At 42.6% G+C, this 20,756-nt stretch overlaps 1 long non-coding RNA gene across 2 annotated transcripts in view; it reads right to left on the bottom strand.

The window, feature by feature from the left end:
• Positions 1 to 16,486, bottom strand: part of LOC143434521 (uncharacterized) — an 89,736-nt gene extending 73,250 nt beyond the window's left edge. For both annotated transcript variants that reach the window (XR_013104030.1, XR_013104031.1), the window contains exon 1: positions 16,405 to 16,486. This is a non-coding gene — a long non-coding RNA (uncharacterized LOC143434521). The remainder of the gene's footprint in view (positions 1 to 16,404) is intronic.
• Between the last annotated feature and the right edge of the window lie 4,270 nt (positions 16,487 to 20,756).

Here is a 20,756-nt window from a genome sequence, read left to right as displayed (position 1 = left end):
TTGCCAACAGGTGAAGGCGATGCCATCCTGACTTGCAAGTAGACCATACACAGCAGCCGGCACAAGGGAGAGCACGTGCTGCAAAAGGACAACAATGCCAGCCTGGCAGTGGTGGCGCACGCCTCTAATCCCAGCACTTGGGAAGCAGAGGCAGGCGGATTTCTGAGTTCGAGGCCAGCCTGGTCTACAGAGTGAGTTCCGGGACAGCCAGGGCTACACAGAGAAACCCTGTCTTGAAAAACCAAAAAACCAAAAAACTATAAAGAAAGAAAGAAAGAAAGAAAGAAAGAAAGAAAGAAAGAAAGAAAGAAAGAAAGAAAGAAAGACAGACAACAATGCCACCACCTGGTGTCCACAGGGGGACACTGGCTGCACAGGCGGGCAGCAAAGCTGAGCTGCCACTGCATAAACACCACAAAAGCAGCTAGGCAGCGTGCCACTGTGAACAAGCCTATGACGGGACCACAGAGCTAAGGCAATCCAAATTCCAGCTCCTCCTTTATACAAACGAAGTGCTTGGTGCCTGCGTGTGTGCGCGTGGTCAGTCTTGAACTTTCGATCCTGACATCTCACTCCTGCTGAGTCCTAGGAATACCGATAAGCTCTACCACACCAAGCTTTGATCTGTGCTTTAAAGGAGGATTCAGTCTCCCCCAGAGGAATACCAGAAATGAGGTGATAAGAGAGGAATTGCAAGCAGAAAGGACAGTATGGGAGGAAGTGCCCTGGCCTAGAAGGACAACATGCGTGAGCTGGTTTTCTGACTCTTCTTCAGTTTTAGAGACATTTATTGGTTGACTGATTGGTTGATTGATCCCCTGTGTCTTTCGTATTGTCCGATGTAGTAGGAGTCCAACAGTTACTCATTCAATTCATTGCTGTTTTTTCAAACGGTGAAGAATAAGCTGGAAGAAGGATGCTGTGAAGCTCTACTAATAAGGAACTAAGATAAATGACAGAAAAAAAGTTAAGATCATGGGTGGACCTGACCCTCCTGACCCTTGGATTATGTGTGTGATCCCAGAGGAATTTGTTGTTGACTGTTGCTACCAAAGGCATGTACTTGTAACTAGTAAATACAGTAACCTTTCCTTATTTTGAAGCTTTCTTTGTGTAAGTACATTATATATTAGGGTTCTCTAAAGGAAAAGAATTGACAGAATTTATGGGGATTATTGGATTGTCAGTGGCTCACTAGTTAAAAGTACATACTTCCAGAGGACCTGAGCTCAAATCCCAACACCCATATCAGGTGGCTCACAACTGTCTGAAACTCCAGCTCCAGGAGTATCTATCTGATACCTCTGCTCTGGTCAGGCATACATACACAGAGATAAGTACGTCATTTAAAACAATAAAAATTTAAAAAAATTTTAACGGAGTAAGACTCACTTTATTAGAGTGACTTACTGGCTGTGGTCTAGATAAGCCAACAATGCCTGCTCTTCTGTAGCAAAGGCAATAATCCAGCAGCCGTTGCAGCCACTGGATATCTCAGCAATGCTACAATCTGGTACTGAAGCCCCAGAGGATTCCTAGAGGGGTGCTCATCTTCAGTCTTCCTTAGAATCCCCCAAGAAGCAGGTTCTGACACCAGTGAAGGAACGCTTCATCAATGGGATAGATAAATTTACTAGCAAGAATGAGGGTAGAAGCTTCCGTCTTCCGTATCCTTTTATACATCTGCCCCCAGAAGATGTGGCCTAGATTTAGGGTGGGTCTACCCGTGTGAAATGCTCTAATCAAGAATATCCTTAACGTGTGCCCAGCTGCTTGGGTTGTGGTTGATTCCAGCTATAGTCAAGTTGACAACCAAGATTAGTCGTCATCAATATTTTGTTAAAATCGTGTGTGAAAGGGTTAATAAAAGTAAATTTAATCCACAAGATAAACAACAAATAGAAGTTCTAGCACCCAAATAAGCAGGAAACTATGGAAGGAAGGAGCCCTCGGGAAACTAAGCTTGCAGAGCTAGGGAGATGGCTCAGTAGTTGAAAGCATACAGTACTCATGCAGAGGTCCTGAGTTGGGTTCCCAGCATCCATGTCAGGATAACTCCAACTCCAAGAGATCCAGTGCCCTCATCCTCTGGCCTCTGTGGACACCTACACCACATGCCAAATGTGCATATTCACACAGAGACACAGACACATAAAAACAATTAAAAAAAAAAAAAAAAAAAAAAGCAAATTTACCAGAAAGGCATTGCTGATTTGAAAACCTACATGTAGCCTGGCAGTGGTGACGCACACCTTTAATCCCAGCACTTGTGAGGCAGAGGCAGGTGGATTTCTGAGTTTGAGGCCAGCCTGGTCTACAGAGTGAGTGCCAGGACTACACAGAGAAACTCTGTCTCAAAAAGAAAGAAAGAAAGAAAGAAAGAAAGAAAGAAAGAAAGAAAGAAAGAAAGAAAGAAAGAAAGAAAGAAGAAAGAAAGAGAAAGAAAGAGAGAAAGAAAGAAAAAGAGAAAAGAAAAGAAAAACCTACATGTTCAGAAAAACAAATAAGAATAAACAGAATAAACAAATAAGGCACTGCATGCTATGTCTATATAAAGAAACAGAACAGATCCTTTAAAGTTTACCAGCATGGGAAACGAAGAGGTTCTACCACACTGGCCTGAGCATCCACATGAAAACAGAACTTCCCACGTGAAAACGGGAATACTGAGAAAGAAGAAAAATGGCTTGAAGTTGAGGTACAAAGAATTTTTAAACAAATTCCATATCCACCCATACCATCAATGAGAGGTTAAGTTTCCCTTCAGGCATATATACTCTTCAGACTGTACCTTTGTCTGAATTTTATTGGCAGTTCCTGAAGAATACACAACAGAGGGCCAAGGAAGAAACACAGAAGGGATGTCTACAGAAAAGCGATCAAGAGAAGAGCATTCCATCCCCCAAAGAACCATAGCATGGATCAGGAAGGACATGGAAGGGTTGGGAGAGAACATCTCCACTGTGCATGGAAACACTAGCTAACTAACTACAGTTTCTGCAAGGGAATGGTAACGGGATTTTTACAGATTTGATGGAGCATTCAAAGAAAACTAGCCCCAATTTTTTTATTGTTTTCTTTTTTATTTTTATTTTATATTTTATTTACATTTCAAATGTCATCCCATTTCTCCCTATAAAACCCCTATCCCATGCCCCCTTTTCCTTTTTGCTTTTATATAATTTTTTAAAATGTTAATCAAAGGCTTTATAAGTTTGGTAATGCTCAATCAGAAGTGTAACCCAATACCCAACCTAGATATATAAACTGTCTTTGACTGGTGGAGACACGTGAACATCTGCCTCCATGCCCCCCACCTCTCTTTCTCTTTCTCTCTCTTTCTCTCTCTCATCACCTAGCTTCTCCTCTCCTTCATCTTCTCCTCTCCTTACTCCATCTCTTCCTGTCGGTACTCCTTCCCCCTTAGCTCCTCCTACATATCACCCTTCCTGTTAAAATAAGACTTTTCTCTCAAAATACAATTAGAGCATAATTATTTCTAATTGTACCAGTGAGGTACAAGATAGTCCTAATACCCAGTCCATCATTTTGTTGACTAACCAGAACCTCTGTCATCTCTCCTAACTAAAACACTTAGTTTTGAACCTGGCTTTTTTCTTGGCTTTAGAATGAATGGCAGCTGAAAACCATCCACTCAGATCTTTTCTCTCAAAGTAAATAGCCAGGATTGGCTATGAGACTATAAGATTTTAACCCTGTCAGAAATCCAGAGTGACTGAGTTAACTAAAATGGGAAGCACAAAGCATAGCTTCTAAAACTTGGCCAATTTATAGATATCACTGAACACCTGGAAGGCCCCTATACTACCGAACGTTGGAGCATCTGATCTTCAGCCTTCTGGCCCAGGATCATCTGACAGACCTTAGTGATGCAGAATTATTAAGGGCTGATTACTCTGTCTAGGCAGATATAATCAGTCTACTATTCTCCAAGTGTGTTCTTTTCTGGACAGTAATTTGTCTGTAGATGGGAAGAACTAGCCACATTTTAAAAGTTAACCTAGTATGAACCCCCAAGAAAAACTGATATACAGGAAGGAAAAACCATGTTATAACAATGAAGGACTGACAGTGAAGCCTCAGGCAGCTGTGATCCTCAGCAGGCAGCAGTGGCTGCTGGTATAACTAGAATGGGGTAGAGGCAGCATGAGCTGAACGCTTAGCTGTGTAATAAGAGTGAACAGGTTACATAAAAAAAATGAATAAGACAAGAAACGGCAACCACAGGTGGATAGCTGAGAAGATTCACAGAGCATCTATTCGTAGACAAAAGCTGTTTATAGACCTACTGTGCTGTATGTTTAACTACATTTACACAATTTTAGTAAAAGGCATAACTAGGCCAAATACAGTTGTTAGAAACAAACAAGGAATAGTCTTGTCTCATAAAGAAACACATGACCAAAGCTAAAGTTGCCAAGTATGATACTTCGAATTAAAAAAGGCCCGTGTCAGCTCATATATTTAAATGATTAGTCATCAGGGAATGGCACTACTTGGAAAAGATTAGGAGGTATGGCCTTGTTGGGGGAAGTGTGTCGCTGGAGTGAGCTCTGAGGTTTCAAAAGTCCAAGCCAGGTCCGGTAGCTCTCTCTGTCTCTCTGTCTCTCTCTCTGTCTCTCTCTCTGTCTCTCTCTCTGTCTCTCTGTCTCTCTCTCTCTCTCTCTCTCTCTCTCTCTCTCTCTCTCTCTCTCTACCTGCTGTCTGTGGATCCATATATAGAACTCTAAGCTATCCAGCACCATGCCTTCCTGACACTGCCAAGCTTCTCCCCGTGATGATAATGGACTAAACTTCTGAACTCTAAGATAGCCCCAATTAAATGCTTTTAAAATAAGATATGCCTTGGCCATGGTGTCTCTTCACAGCAAAAGAACACTGACTAAGACACCCAGCAAGGCAATCTTTTTTGAAAAAGGCTAAAACAGTCCCTAAACCCAGCTATCAAACACATTGGCCAAAACAGTTTCTGTCTTTTCTTGCTGACATAGGTAGCAACTGTGTCTCATTCTGTTGGTGGGAGCTCATCTTCCTAGTCTGATGCAATCGGCTATGCACAGTACAAAGAGAAAGGGGGTGGCTCGGAAAATATGGGCCCTTTTGGGGCTGACTACCTTTGATAGGAAAAAAAGGAAAAAATAAATAATATTTCTCACATGGCTTCTCAGTTTGAGGCAGGAGGATTGCTGTGAATTTGAGACCAGCCTGGGCTATATAAGTTTCAGACCAGCTTTAGCTACAGTGTGAGACACTCTGGAACAATCAAAGTTTAAGAATAGCCACGACTATGCACATTAAAGAACCATAGGCACTGCACCAAGGCATGTGAGTCACGAAGGTTTCTGTTAACTCCTACCTAAGGCTGTGTCCACACAAAGTGAACTATGTTCGCTAATATGTAACCTAACTGCAGCCTGACTTGAAAATATATTACTAGTAACAAGTAATCAATTGTCAGCTGATTGTAGCTAGATTGTAGCAGCTAAACTTTCAGCCAGTCACAGGATGAAAAGCTATCCCCAGGAGTCCAAATCAGGCCAGTGGTGATTTAACCCACATGGCTTCCTGTGTGTTCCTTTGGTAAGCACCACCTGCCCCATGCTGCTTGGCAGAGTTCTCAGAACCTTGCCCAGATGTTTGACTCGGAAATCTTGAAACTTTGCAAATATATTCTGATATATTTAATTCATTCAAGGTTTTCACAGTCCTTTGAAGCCTAATTTGTGAGTATTGAGTTGTGCACACACAGGGAAGTTTGACTTTGAAAACAGGCAGAACTCCTCTCTCCCAGTGACCCGTTTCTCTTACATACATGGGGTAGAATCATGTTCTTGGTCTCCCCAAAAGCTTTCCTTCCCAGGAGAAGGGGAAAAGGCTTTGGGTTTTTTTTTTTTTTTTTTTCCTCTCTCAGATCTTGCCAAAATCCTCCAGGCAAGCACTAACTCTCTTCGCTATATTTCTCATTGTAGATGCTCAAATTAAAAAACCCACACAAGTTAGAAAAGATAGAACCAATATGCACCCAGGGATGGAAGAGTCTAAAACTTAATCTCCAGCTCTTCACTTTGCTGCCTGCCCTTGGATAGGTCACTCTACTTCTCTGCAATTCAGTTCTCTCCTTGTTTGCAGTCTATAGAATTCTGGGCTGATAACAGTTACAAATGCAACCCAACATGGAATCCTATGCTCACTTGTGAAGCATTGTGAAATGGGGGTGGGACTGCTTCTAACTTGATTGCAATGTCAAAAAGCTTCTGTAGCATCCACAAAATGCCTCAGCAGCATACTCTGCATGCTAGATATCATTATCATTATTATATTTGGCTGGCTCAGTAGGTAAAGAGCCTCCCACACAATCACAAGAACCTGAGTTCTATCCCCAGAACTGATGTAAAAGAGCCAGATGCAATGGCACCTGGTTCTTTTACATCAGCAGCAGAAACAAGCAGACCCTAGGGCTTGCAGGCCAGCCAGCCTAGCCTAATCTCATAAGCCCCAGGCCAAGAGAGACTCCATTTCAAAAAAACAAGGTGAGTGGCACCTGGGGAGGAATATTAAAGGGTGTCCTCTCTCCTCCACATGTATGTGCACATGTATGCATAGTCAAGTGCTCCTGACTAGGGATTGAATAACCTATCTAAGTCTTGTCCCCTGAGAAAACCTGGTTCTTCCTCTCTCAGCATCCATTAATTGCCTGTAGTTCTTCGTCTAGATGTGTGGTCCTGAGAGTTTTTTCTCATCCGTGTTAGCACATCAATTTACACCAGATCTTTTGAGTCCCATGTTACACTAATGAACATCAACAACTTACAAAATGACTCCAAGCTCAGCTAGTATGACAATGACATTTTTTGTGACTGTGGAAGAAAAAGTGAAATGTGCTTTTAGGCTCATACCTGCTGAGGCACTTTGAGAAGATTACTTACATTTCCAATATAATGATAACTGTTTCTACTCCATTTCCTTTCATAATAATCAAAAACAGCTAAAAGTGCAGCTGTGAAATATTTCTGAGTGCTGCACCACTTTGATGGACATTGACAGATTAAAATTCCTAACAAATACACCCACCAAGGAACGCTGAAGCACAGTTCCAGGCAATTTTTCAGAGCAATGAATTCAGTTCTTGTCACCATAGTAACCACGGGACTTATTATTATTTTCATCATAGCATTTCCAAATATTTTTTTCCTCACAGTGTACAAGCCACAGACAAAACTAGATTGGTGTTGACCGTGGTGGGGGGTAGGCTGTAAACTAGCAATTTCCCTCCTGGATTAAAGGTTACTCCTGAGTAGCAAAGTTGTTTGGATCATCATGAGTCATATACTAAAGTCTTCATAACATTGAAAGAAAGATTTACTTAAGGACTTGGGGTCTGGAGAAATTGCTCAGTGGTTAAGAACCTTTGTTGCTCTTCCTGAGACCCAAGTTTAGTTCCCAGCACCCATGTCAAACAGTTCACACTGCCTATAACCCTAGCTTCATGTCTCTCTTCTGGGTTCCATGGGCACTTGACCCCATGTGGCACACACACACACACCACACACCACACACACACATTACTTGGGTTGGTACTGCATAACCACGAGGGCTGGAGTCACAGCACCTGCACCCGCATGAAAGCAAGTTATGGCAGCATGTGTCAGTAATACAGTATTGATATTACTTTGGCTTTATGCTTTGACCATATTTCTCTTCGTGCAGCTCTAGGACCCAAGCCCCTGCCAAGGGAAATGCCATTGTCTTTCTCTTTAACTTCTACCCTAAGATATATAATAATAGTTCTCCCCTCCCTAATTTCTCCAGCTCAGCAATGTAGTCACTCTTAAAACTACTGAAAGCTCCAGGAATCGAAGAACATAGGGCATGGGCACTCCGAAGGCCTCTGGTTCCAGCTCAGTGCAGCTAACCAAACTTCTGCCAATGATGAAGAACTCCATAACTGCCTTGTTGAGTGTGACAGCCACTAACCTTGTGTGGCTACTGAGTGGCTATTATGACCAAGGCACTGATTTCTAACTTTTTTTTTTTATGTTGATGAGTTTAAATTTAGGGGGTCATGGTGAACAGCACATGAACTATTCATGGGACTCCTCCCAGAATACCTCTTTACCTGCCTTATAATGTGTTCTGCCCCTACTGGGATCTTGGGTCTGCATCCTGAGGTTCTCAGTTCTCTTATCCATAAGATTGACCTGTAGGCAAGACTGTGGGGGCATTTTCTTCATTGATGATTGGTGTGGAAGAGCCCAGCCTACTATGGGCGGAGCCACCCCTGAGTTTTCTAAGAAAGCAGACTGAGTAAGCTGCAAGGAGTAAACCAGTTTCATAGTGACACCTCCATGGCCTCTGCATCAGTTCTGTAGTGTGTCAGTAATACAGTATATATCTGATATAAACCTTTCCTCCCCAAGTTGCTTTTGGTCATGGTGTTTATCACAGCCATAAAGAGCGGACTGTAATAGCAACCTGCTACTCTCAGTACACCAATTTTGCCAAAACACAGTGGCACGGGGCAGTGCAGTCTGACTCAGCCTTTCCCGGTGAGCTGTCAACAGCCCCACCAAGTTCCTCCTGCAAATGCATTTCTAATTTCACAAGTTATATTAAAAAACTAATCCTCGTAGCAACATAAAACCATAATTTCTCCAATTACCGATTTCCCTCCCTGAGCATGGCACATAAATGCAATCTGTCGTTTCTGCTCTTAGCTGCAAACACCACTCTCCTGTGAGAACAGGGCTTTCCTGGCTCTCTCTCTCTCAGCTATGAGCCAGTTTTTCTTCCACAGCCCTACTCAGGATGCTCAGAAGCAAATCAATTGTCTTCCTTCTTTTCCATGGAAAATTCCAGATCATTCTCTATTTTTCTTCCCATTTAAAGAAAAAGGAGAAAGTTACCAGTATAATGTAGGAAGCCCAGAGTGAGTGCAGTCCTGAGTGAATGTGTATCTTGACATGGACACAGCCATGTCAAGGACTCTTAGCCTCACACCCATGGGAAAATGGAAGTCTTCCTCTCTGCTCCTTATGTAGATATTGAAAGTATATGTAGGAAATGTCCACCATAGCTTTCTCCCTCAGGGGTTTACAGCCTGAAGATTGCTTTCCTACAGAGACTGCTGCTGTCAAGATTAGCTAAGCTGCCTCTTTGATCTAGATGTATACCATAAACTGCCTCTTCAACCACATGCAATAACCCTGTGTCTCTCTGTTCAACTGTATACAATAGCCCCACCTCTCTGTTCAACCATACACAGCACACTGAGCTTCTGGGATGCTGCAGGTCCCATTAGAGATCCCAGTCCACTTGATCACAGCTTTTCTGTACAACCATGTATCTTTCTGTCTCTTCTTCATTTTCTCAACTCTCAGATCCAAGTTCCAGGAAGCCAGGCAAAAACTTGGCAAAAGTGAAGGTTCATCAAAAAATAAAAATACAACTTCCATATGATCAAGTCATATCACCCCCAAACTGTTCACCCACAAATCTGGGGCCAAAGTCTTCAAGCCATACTTGGATCAAATCCCAGCCAAATGCACACCCGTGTTTACTGCCGCACTATCCACAACAGCTAAATTACGGGATGAAGCTAAGTGTCAAAAATGGAGGAATGGAACGGGGAAGCGTGAGTTACGTGCACAGAGGAATGTTTTATCCACAAGGAAGATTGAAGTGACATTACTTGCAGGAAAATAAATATAACTGGAGATCATCACACTAAGAAAATTAAGTCAACCTCAGAAAGAGAAATATATGTTTTCCTCCATTTGTGGGCCCTAGATTTTATAGATACATAAATGTATCTATATAAATGTATTTTACAAATGTAAAAATGTCAGGAAAATAGAAGTGAAACTTCCTAGAGGAACAAAGGGAACTAATGAGGTGGGGGCAGGAAGAGGAAGGTAACAGGGTGCAGGTATTCTTTTAAAATGTTATCTATTTGCGTGGAAACAGCCACACGTAATACACTGCAACAATCATTTTGAGTTGTTGCTCTGTTGCCGTTGTCATGCTCCTTAACTTCTCACTGTTCTCTCTAGAAGCATCTTGTTTTAAATATTGGTGAATTTACACGTAGTCGAATCTCTAGTTTCTTGTCCTTTTCTCTTCCAGTGATTTTCTCCACTGAAATCCCTTACACAGCTCAGGCAGCCACACATCTGTTGTCACACCTGAGCTCTTATTATTACCTTGACCTGAAACTCTGATATCTCCTCCATAACAAGCATCCATCCCAAGAAAACCTCCAGGCATAAAGAGATACATTTGCTTTTATTCTCAGGATATAAATCGATAAATAAAATATGGTAGATATTTATAATGGTCTTAGTTTGGTGTGTTGTTGCTATGATGAGATATCATGACCAAAACCAAGTTAGGGAGGAGGGGCTTACATTTTCGTATCCATAGTCCATCAGGAAGTCAGCTCAAACAGGGCAGGGACCTGGCAGCAGGAGCTGATGTAGAGACCATGGAGAGGTAGTGCTTACTGGTTTTCTCCTTGTGCCTTGCTTAGCCTGTTTCTTATAGACCCCAGGACCACCAACCCAGGAGCAGCACCACTCACAGTAGGATGGTCCCACCCACATCAATCACTAAGAAAATACTCTACAGACTTGCCCACAGCCCAATCTTATGGAAGCCTTTTCTCAATTGGGGTTCCCTCCTCTCAGAAGCCTGTGTCAAGTTGACATAAAATTATTGAGCACAACTGTCTTCCTGTCAACTTGACACATAACTTTTTTGAAGACATAATCTTTTTGTTGGTGGTGGTGGTGCACCCCCCAAAATCTAAGATTAATAAATTCCCAAATATAAAACATACTACAAACTTAAACACCCCATAGTCTTTTCAACACCAACACTTTACAAAATGAGTCTCTGTAAAACTCCAAAGTCTCTTTTAAAATCCAAAATCTCTTAAAAATTCAGCCTTTCAACTGTGGGGTCCTATAAAACAAAAAAATAAAAAAATAATGTAAAATATATTACTAGGCCAAGATGAAAGAGCCAGGACATGGTCATAACCTGAACAAAGCAAAGCCACATTCCAACAGTATAAATAATTCGATGTCTAATGCCTGGGACTCACTCACCATCTTTTGGGTGCTTCCAAAAAGCTTGGGTCACTCCTCCAGCTCCACCTTCTGCAGCATACTTAGCTTGTCTTCTCAGCTGAGGCAGGGTCACTGCTGTAGCTGTCCTCAGCAATCATCCCATGGTACCAGAATCTCCAAAAAGCTGCGTCTTCTACTGTAACTGAACTGCACTTTCACCAGTTGCCTTTCCTAGGCTCTCTTCATGGTGCAAGGTCTCAGATTTTCTCCATGACCTCCTCACTCCTGGAGCTTCCCCTGCTACTCTGGCTGCACCTTCACCAGTGACCTCTTCTGGCCTCTCACAGTGCCAAGCCTCAGATGTTCTCCATGACCCCTTTCATGTCTTCAAAACCAGTACCACCTAGGAGACTCTTTACCCATGACCAAGTTTGGCTGCCAGCACATGGTACAACCTTGGCTGCCTCTGAACATAGCTTGCATGTGCTGACTCTGAGGAAACATTTCTCAGAAGATTTCACCTCAATGACTCTGGCCTCTTCTTAATCACAGAGGGATTCTTCAGCCTTAGGTGACAAACATCCACTGTCCCAGTAAAATAAAGGTTTTGTTTCAGTGATCTGATCACAGCAAATACTTCAGCTCCAGCTGACCAGACACCACAGATTCTTCACGAAAATGGCCCAGTAGAGTCTTTGTTTCCCTCTGAAACTTCACAAGCCTCCATCTTCTGAACTACTCTCAATATTCTCATCTTCCAAGTCCTGACAAAACTGCCCACTGGGTTCTCAACACTCGATTGCTCTTCTAACCTAAAATTTCCAAGTCCTTCCACAATCATCTCAATAACAACATGGTCAGGTCTGTCACAGAAGTACTTCACTATCCTGGTAACAATTTGTCTTAATTTGGGTTACTTTTGCTATGATAAAACACCATGAACAAAATCAAGTTGGAGAGCGAGCAAAGGGTTTAATTTGCCTTGGTTCCATGTCCATAGTCCATCACAAAAGGAAGTTAAGACAGAAACACAAACAGAGCAGAAACCTGAAGGCAGGAGCTGATGCAGAGGCCATGGAGGGATGTTGCTTACTGTCTTGCTTCACACGGCTTGCTCAGCCTACTTTTCCACAGAACCCAGGACTCCAAGCCCAGGAGTGGCACCACCCACAATGGTTGGTCCCTCCCACATCAATCACTAATTAAGAAAATGCTCTACAGGCTTGTCTACATCTCAATCTTATTGGAGGCATTTCCTCAGTTGGGGTTTACTGCTCTCAGATGACTCTAGCCTGTGTCAAATTGACATAAAGGGGAAAAGAAACAGCATCAAACTACACAGGAGGATGGAAACTTGAGCAGTGACCCCTTTCTTAGACTATTTGTCACAAATATCTGAGGAAACAACTTTGCAGGAGGGCTTACTTATTTTGGCTCACAGTTCAGGGGGTTTCTGTCTATGCTGTGCTGCTCAGTTGTTTCTGGGCTGTGGTGAGGTGGAAGACTGTGGCAGTAGGCACAGTAGAAAAGGCTGCTCAAACATGGTGGCCAGGAAGCAGAGGAAGACAAGTTTAAGGCAAGATCTAGTCCCCCAAACAAGTGCCAGCTCCCTAATGTTTCTAGCATCTCCCAAAACACAGCATCCAGTAGGGACCAGATGTTCCACATATGAGTTGGTTTGTGGTGGGAGGGATCCTATTCACACCATCAAGCACCTTAATAATGGGAGGGCCAGAAAAAAAAAAAAAAGACACCATATGTATATGTGTGTGTGTGTGTGTGTGTGTGTATGTGTGTATGTGTGTGTGTATACATATATATGGAATTTCAAGAAATCCTAAGAAATTGGGTGAAACCATTTGATATAGTATGTGAGTGATTTCAGCATACAATAACAAACCAAACCAATACCATGCATTCAGGGCCCTTCCAGATTCACTGCCTGAACTTAAATGCTGACCTGCCGAAGAGAATCTTACAGCCTTTGAGTTTTCCTTTAAATTCTTTCAAGGACAACAATTGAAAACACATGAACATTTTTTTTCTTATGTTTTCAAGGACTTTATTTTATCAAAGGTGGCATATGAACGAAACGAGATGTATAAACTCTAGAATCCTTGGAAATTAAAGGAAAGAAGCAGAAGTGACTTTTAAATGGCATAAAAAAAAAAAATGCTGACTACAGTACAGTTTCAAAGTAGCCAGCAGAAAAATATATTTAAAACATAAGCGTCAAATGTTGGTAAAAATCATTTCCATAGGGTTCCGTGTGTTTCTAACTTTAATTTGAAAGTATGATTGTTTATGAAAGTTACAGACAGGGTTACAAACAAAACCAAAACCTGACTCTGCTGATGCATGCAAGAGCATTTTATCTCTAGAATTTTCCATGGTTTTAGACCACAAGTTGACCATACTTAGTTGAGGCTGCCAAAAGTGAAACCTAGGACACAGAGCCACTGTATGCAGCTCCAGTCTCACCTAAAGGGGAGAGAAGGAGAGCCAGAGCTCAGAAGATGCAAAGGCTAGAGGACTAAGGCTCAGTAACGGGACCATGAGCCACGCTCACCCCTTTCCACACAGACCCTCAGCAGCCCAGCAGCGGGGTAAAGGTTATTGCTAAAAGGATTGCAAGCCACAAATCCTATTTGTTTCTCCAAAAACAAACAAACAAGCACCACCCTAAACCTAACCCAAACAAGAGCATCTGAGGAGATTTTACCCTCTATAAACCTACTGCTCAACAAACAGCTCAACTTCCAGTCAGAGTTTCTTAAAATCTCATAAAACCTGTACTCACATTCTGTTTAGTTTGATTCCTTTCGCCCAGTGCAACATATCTGATCACCACTAAAACAAATTTGTCATTTCGTGACAAGGAATGTTAACCCACAGGAAACAGAACATGAAAGACAAGGTAGATTAAGAGGCATACCCAGACTGGACTGAAATTTTGTAAGCTTCAAACTATGAACTTAGAATAACTTGCACGTGTCACTCTTGTGAAAGAAATCTCTCAAGAGTTAGTGTGCAGAGGCCCCAGGGGGCAGCATATAACAATGGGCTCTAAGTGGGCTGTGGTGGCTCCTGCCTTTAATTCTTGTTCTCACTCAGGAGGCAGAGGCAGGTGGATCTTTGAATTTGAGAGCAGCCTGGTCTACAAACTGAGTTCCAAGAGAGCCAGCTCTATACGGAGAAACTCTGTCTCAAACAAACAAACAAACAAAACATGGTTTCTGGAAGCAGCTGCCTGGGTTTGAACCCCAATTCTACTCTCTGTGTGAACCTGGGCAGTTACTTAATTAACTTGTGCTTTGCTGCCATGGGAAGTTAGAGAATTGCCTGAGCATTTTGGAAAGCATATGCCTGAGGTAGTATAAGGATAACACCCAACATCTATGCAAACCCAGCTTACACAGTACACACTTTAAGTGAGCGGAAACTATGACTGCTATTTTTCTCTTTGCCTAACTCACAGATGGAGCCAAACAGGAAAAAATGATCAAATTATATGGCAAGTTGTGAGCAGAGCTGACTCCAAGTGTCAAAATCTAATGGTTTTGAGTCTGGCTGTGGGGGCTGGAGAGATGACCCAGAGGTTAGGAGCACCTACTGCTGTGCAGAGAGGACTTGAGTTTGGTTCTTAGCACCCACATCAGGCAGCTCACAACCGCCTGTCACTTTAGTTCCTGGGGATCCAATGCCCTCTTCTGTCTTCTGTAATATACATACATATATTCCGACATGCACACATATTCATAAAATAATCTTTTTAAACCTTTTTACTTTTTGCTTGTTTGTTCTAGAATCTGACTACTTCCCCTCCAGCTGTCCGTTCAGAGGCTTTTTCCTTCATGATTTAGGAGCTATTTGTAAAACATGTTACTGTAAAACAACATCCTCTTCCTATAGATTTTGTAATTTAAATCATTAAGCTTTTTCAGAGGTGGAAATATAATATAAAAGGTGTCATGATTACGTTAAATATTTTTCAAAGATATAACAGCCCAAAGCCACTTTGCCAATAAGAAGCAACTATTATTTATGTAAAATGTAAAAATATATGAATGCTTAGGTATATGCTAATACTTTTTGACAAACCATCATCTTATTACCTGGTTTTCCTCTAGGTAGAAAGACAAGCTTGGAGCCCTTCCTCTTACTTAATGGTGTTTTGTTGTTTGAAAAATCTGTCTTGGGCACAGTCATTGTAAGGCTTTCTATTAATTTTGAACTATGATTTTTGGTTATAAATTTAATGTGTGGTCACCGTATAAATTGGAAACATGTAACACAGGTTTGAATAGTCACTGCCACCACACTGTTGGGGGCCGACTTTTAGCAGAAAGCGGCTATCAGCTTTGCAGCCATCTTGAGCCATATACCCTGACGTGAGATTTAAATTACAATAGCCTACAACAGCTGAGAACACTCCGATAATCTTGGTTTAAATACCTTGAGATTAAAGGTGTGTGAGATTAAAGGTGTGTGAGATTAAAGGTGTGTAACTTAAGAGTATGATTTAGAAGTATAGAGATCAGACTTAGAGACAAGACCTAAGGGCATGATTAAAGGTGTAACTTAGAGGCGTGGCTTAGAAGTAAGACATATAAAATGGAGAGACAGAACAGTAGGATTCAGATATTAGGGAGACTATAGAAGACAGAACCAGACATCAGACCAGAGAGAGAGATTCATACACATCAGACATTAGGTAGAATCTGCCCTCACCCTCGCTCTTGCTGAACACCGACCTGCAGACGGGAGCAGCAGCTTGGGCCGGGATACAGTGGCAGCCCAAACGTGGGTCGGCCCGGGCCTCAACATTTTGCCTGGGCTGCAACATTTATTTTGGCCGCCCCAACGTGGGGCTAGTGTGGACCCCAACACCACACTGCCTCAGACTCATATCTTCCTGCTAAGGTATGTGCGGTTACTTCTCCACTCTGACTGTTCGGCTGCATTTTTCTGCAAGAAAAACAGGATTTTATCTACACAGTCTTTCTCCATTAGAGCAGCAAGTGCTGGGAAAGTCACACACAATATATTCCCAAGGCTCACCCTTACACTGCCTAAGTGTTCTGTCTCAAAAGGAGCCATCAAAGATGACTTTTCCAAAAGGCAGAAATACAGTCATACATATAGGGACTGAACAACACCAAAGATCTGTGGTGACAATAAGAGACTTAAGAATGATAGCAACTACTAATTGTAATGTGTTTCCCTAGATAGAATTCTGGGACCGAAAAAGAATATTAAGAAATCTGACGAAAAATAAAAATAAGGCTGTATGTGGCATACACTCGTTTAATCTTACCACTCTGGAGACAAAGGCAGGGGCATGGGCAGGTTGATATCCATGAGCTCAGGTCATCCAGGACTTTCACAGGGAGGCCCTGTCAAAACAAAAGCAAAGCCGGGCTAGAGAAATGGCTCATCTGTTAAAAACATGTATTGCTATTATGTGGGCCTGAGTCTGGTTCCCAGCACCCACATTAGGTACTCACAAGCACCTGAATCCCAGCTCCAGCGAGTCTGTCTCCTCATTTGCACATACCCGGTTCCCACCCCACCACAGCCCGGACACACATATGCACAACTGAAAAAATTAAAAATAAAAAATATTATTTTAAATAAAAAGCAAAAAGAGAAAAAAGAAATGTAAACATTGTTGCAGTCTAGGGGTCTTGATTGGTTTGTTGTCTCTGGAGGTTAAAGAATTAAAAGACAGAGAAAAGTCTCAGGCACATCTGTTTGGCACCAAGTCATTCAATATGGCCTTCAGTTACTAACAGCATAGGTGTGTCATTAACTATGGTACTGTAGAGTGAAAAATTATAAAGGCCATCTTATCAAATATGTATAAATTTTTCGCCTTAGACCTTGGGCAGAAAAGCACCTGCCAGCAGGTTTGGGTCCATCTAATTAGTTACAGAGGAGGGGGGAGTTACAGTACAAAGGCCTGTTAAGAACATCCCAGAAACTGACTGGCCAAGGGAAGAACTACACCCTGCCCCATGGTACGGCCTACTAGTGTTCAAAAAAGGTAAAACAACCAATCCTGTGCACCCGCGCGAAAGTTCGATTTTTCCCTACCCCGCCCATATATAAGCGCTATGCCCCTGAGCCACGAGGTCAGTCCCTCTATCCCCTATGTGAGATATGGGGATATGGGCTGGCCCAGAGCTCTGATATAATAAACCACCTCATGTATTTTACAGCAAGACGGTCTCTCGTGTGTCCTTTGGGTGCGTGTTATCCTGAGACTTAAGTGGACCCCTTTTTGGGGAGTCCCGGACCTTTCAGTACATAAACATGTACTGATGTAGGCAGAGAGGGTTGGGGAATGGGCATGAGGCATAGTGTTCTGGGTTATGTTTGCACTGATTCCATAAATGTTAAGCAAAAAGGGTTTGTTTGTTTTTTTTTTTTAATGGAAACTGATAATATAATTAGTTGTAGTTACACAAAATGAGTCAATGCCCTGCAAAGCAAAAAAAGCAGAGATAGCTTTTCAAGTTGTCTTTCTCTACCTATGCATCTCTTCCAGGCAAGACAGCAAAGCAACACCACAGACTCTGGCCCTCTCATCAAGAACAGATTGCAAGACAGACACGTTTTCCTAAATATTTAAATAATCTGGGACTAGTTCATCAGTGCTCTAAAATGACTTTGAAAGGTTGTGTCCTTTTTTTTTTTTTTTTTTTTTTGCAAGTTCTGAATGTAAAGTTTTGTTTCTCTTCTGAATATATTTAAAGATTTTGTAATTGCAGATAAGCAGGTTTTCTAACAGCAACCCAAGTTTTCTACACAGTGAACGCTTGCTCGTACCTAGAAAGGAGACATTGAAGTAAGGGTTCCAGTTTAATTTGAATTCAGAGAAGCAATAAATAAGTGCTGTTGCTGCCAGCAGCAACGGTTGAACGGGGTTCACCTGTAAGAGAGGCTGAGGATGGGAAAACGGGCGGGAAGAGATGAAGCCAAGACAAAGTTCTCTGATCAAGCTCGAAGTTTAATAATTTGCTTTCACATATATAGGGGAAGCCCCACCCCCCAGAGTCTCTTCTCGGTTCAGCCCAGGGGCTGGGCAAGAAGATAGCAGTCTGGAAGGTGTCAAGGCTAGCTCAGCAGGCAGTCCATTCTTCTTAGCTCAGGTAGCAGGCTTCAAGGCGCCAAGGCTGGTGATGCAATGCATCTCAGGTCCTACTGTTGCTTGGTCTATTGTGGTAAATGACTTTGCAGGCCTGCTCAGGCCTGGGGGAAGGGCACAAGTACTAATAAAATAAGCATATAACTGTAAATAACTGTAGCACAAGCAGGTCCCAAATACCAAGTGGCTGCACATTGTTTCTCTGAGACCTTTCTATTCTAATGCTCTGTGAAAACAATCACTTAACAACAATCACGAATTCAGCAAATATGGTTTTCCCCCTAAATTCACCACCAACACATTTATACTTTCAGCTTATCGTCTTCTAAAACTGTGCTCTATGAGAGCACTGCCTGGTTTGCTGAAAACTGAGCAGCTCCACATGCCACAGAGACTCCCAGGATCCCCCTGCTACAGGGAAGACAACGAGATGGCTTTGCAGCTCTCAGCACCTGTGATCCTGCTCTTCCTGAGATGAGGTGTTCACAGTCTCTGTGCTCTGACCAGACTTGAGTGACCCCCTATTGTTCATACTGACCTAATTCAGAAACTTTTGCCAGCTTACCTCCAGGTACTTACTAACAAGTGGGTTCCCGCTGCTATTTGATTCTTGTTATTTCATCTCCTGGTCCTACATACTAGCCAGAAAAATTTCCTGGCCATTTTGGATAAAATAAACTGTCCTTCTGTTCTGTTGCCCCTTGCCCCTTGCCCCTTGCTCCAGTGTAATTTGGAACAATTCCTCTTCTTAGTAAGAGTGGACAAAACTATGATAGACCATTTCTCTATGCTGAAAGCAGAACTTGAATGGATACAATAATCAGCAAAATAAAAAGACATCTCAGAAAGTAACATTAAGACCAATGAAATTTTTTAACACTCAGTTCATTTCTATAACCTGCTTAAGGACCAGCTATAACTGAAAGAATAAATTGTAAAAATGAAATTTTAGGTCTCAAAATTAGGTTTCTTAGGTTCAGAGTTTCAATTTACATAGGTTTCTTAGGTTCAGAGTTTCAATTTACACTCAAGTGTTAGCTGCCCCTGGGGTGCATTCCAAGGGCTTAAATAAACATTTCAAAGGCACAAAAGACCCAAGATAGAGGCAATAAAATACCTGGGTAAACGGAAGTCACTTGAAAGGAATTCTCCCAGGAGCAAGATACAGATGTAAATTAGGGTAATTGGGATGGGGGCTAGATGGAAACCAGGCTTGGGAACGGATGTTTGAGATATCCAATCATATGTAACCGCGCCAAACTTTCCTGCTCTCCCCAACCCCTACCCATAAATATCCCAAGTTTCCTGGGCTAGAGCGTCGGAATCCCTATCTCCTGCGTGAGATATATTCCGGCCCGAGGGCCCTCGTCATTAAACCTCCTCTGCAATTGCATCAAGAAGGTTTCTCGTGTGTCCTTGGGTTCGTACAGGTCCGGACTTGGGTGAGAGTCCCCTTTTGGGGTCTTACATTTGGTTCCCTGACCGGGAAGTGCACGACCCCAGGACTCACGATGGCCCCTTGGAGGTAGGTCTGTATGAGTGGAGTGTGTCTGAGTGCAGCGCTGCTGTTTTTTGTCTCTGTGTTTTGGTTTCTGCTGCTGTCCTTGTTTCTGTGTTTGATATTGGTTTCTTTGGTGAGGGGAATTTTCCCCATCGGAGACTGAGCGCAGCTGTCATTGTGGACCGTGAGGGCCCAAATGATTGTGGATGGACAGACGTGTTGATACCCACAGGCTGCAGCCCGAGAAGGACGCTTCCCGGGTGGTTAGGGAGTCAGAGTGGTCTGGCTGCCCTGTTTTGGAACAAGGAGACAGGAGCGCTCCTACTTGGGGAGAAGACGTGGAATCCTTCTCCATCTGGGGTCATGACCAAATGTGGTTAAGTGTTATTTGTGCCACCCGTGGCAGGGGTGAGCTATCTGTGTTTTATATGCTGCTCGTGAGAGGGGTGAGCTATTTGTGTTGTTTTTTTATATGTGTGTGTCTTTTCTTGGCAAATCATCTGTGTGTTAGCTGTTAATCTGCTGTGTTAAACATCTTGAGTTAGAAATAGGTAACATGATTGCCGGCAGAGAGGAATAAAGCCGCCGGTACAAAAATATAGCTGCAGAAAGGCAGGAGATGAGTTTCCAGCCTCCTGTGTGATGAATTAAGTACGAGCGGGAAGCGAGAGGCGGGTGGCGAACACATACAGGCGGGCGGCTAGCGAGAGATAAGGGCTTTAGTGAGTGCGTGCGACATCCTGAGAACTACGTTTCCCAACAGGCCTTGCAACTTTGACAATTATATCCAAGATGGCAGCCGGCCTGAGAACTACGTTTCCCAACAGGCCATGCGGTTTCCAGACACCGCTGCGATTGTTGACAATTCTGTGCCTCTGATATAGTGATAGGGGCAGTCTATTGTGTTGTCTTTCCTTGTCTTTTCTTGATAAACTTCGTTCTGTGTTATTTGTTTCACATGTTCTTGGACTCTGACTGACAATTGACGTTCCTTTTCTTTCTTCTGGACTGATACTGT

This window comes from Arvicanthis niloticus, chromosome 15 (assembly GCF_011762505.2).
Source record: "Arvicanthis niloticus isolate mArvNil1 chromosome 15, mArvNil1.pat.X, whole genome shotgun sequence".
Lineage (NCBI taxonomy): Eukaryota > Metazoa > Chordata > Mammalia > Rodentia > Muridae > Arvicanthis > Arvicanthis niloticus.
This window is presented reverse-complemented; position numbering and strand designations above follow the sequence as displayed.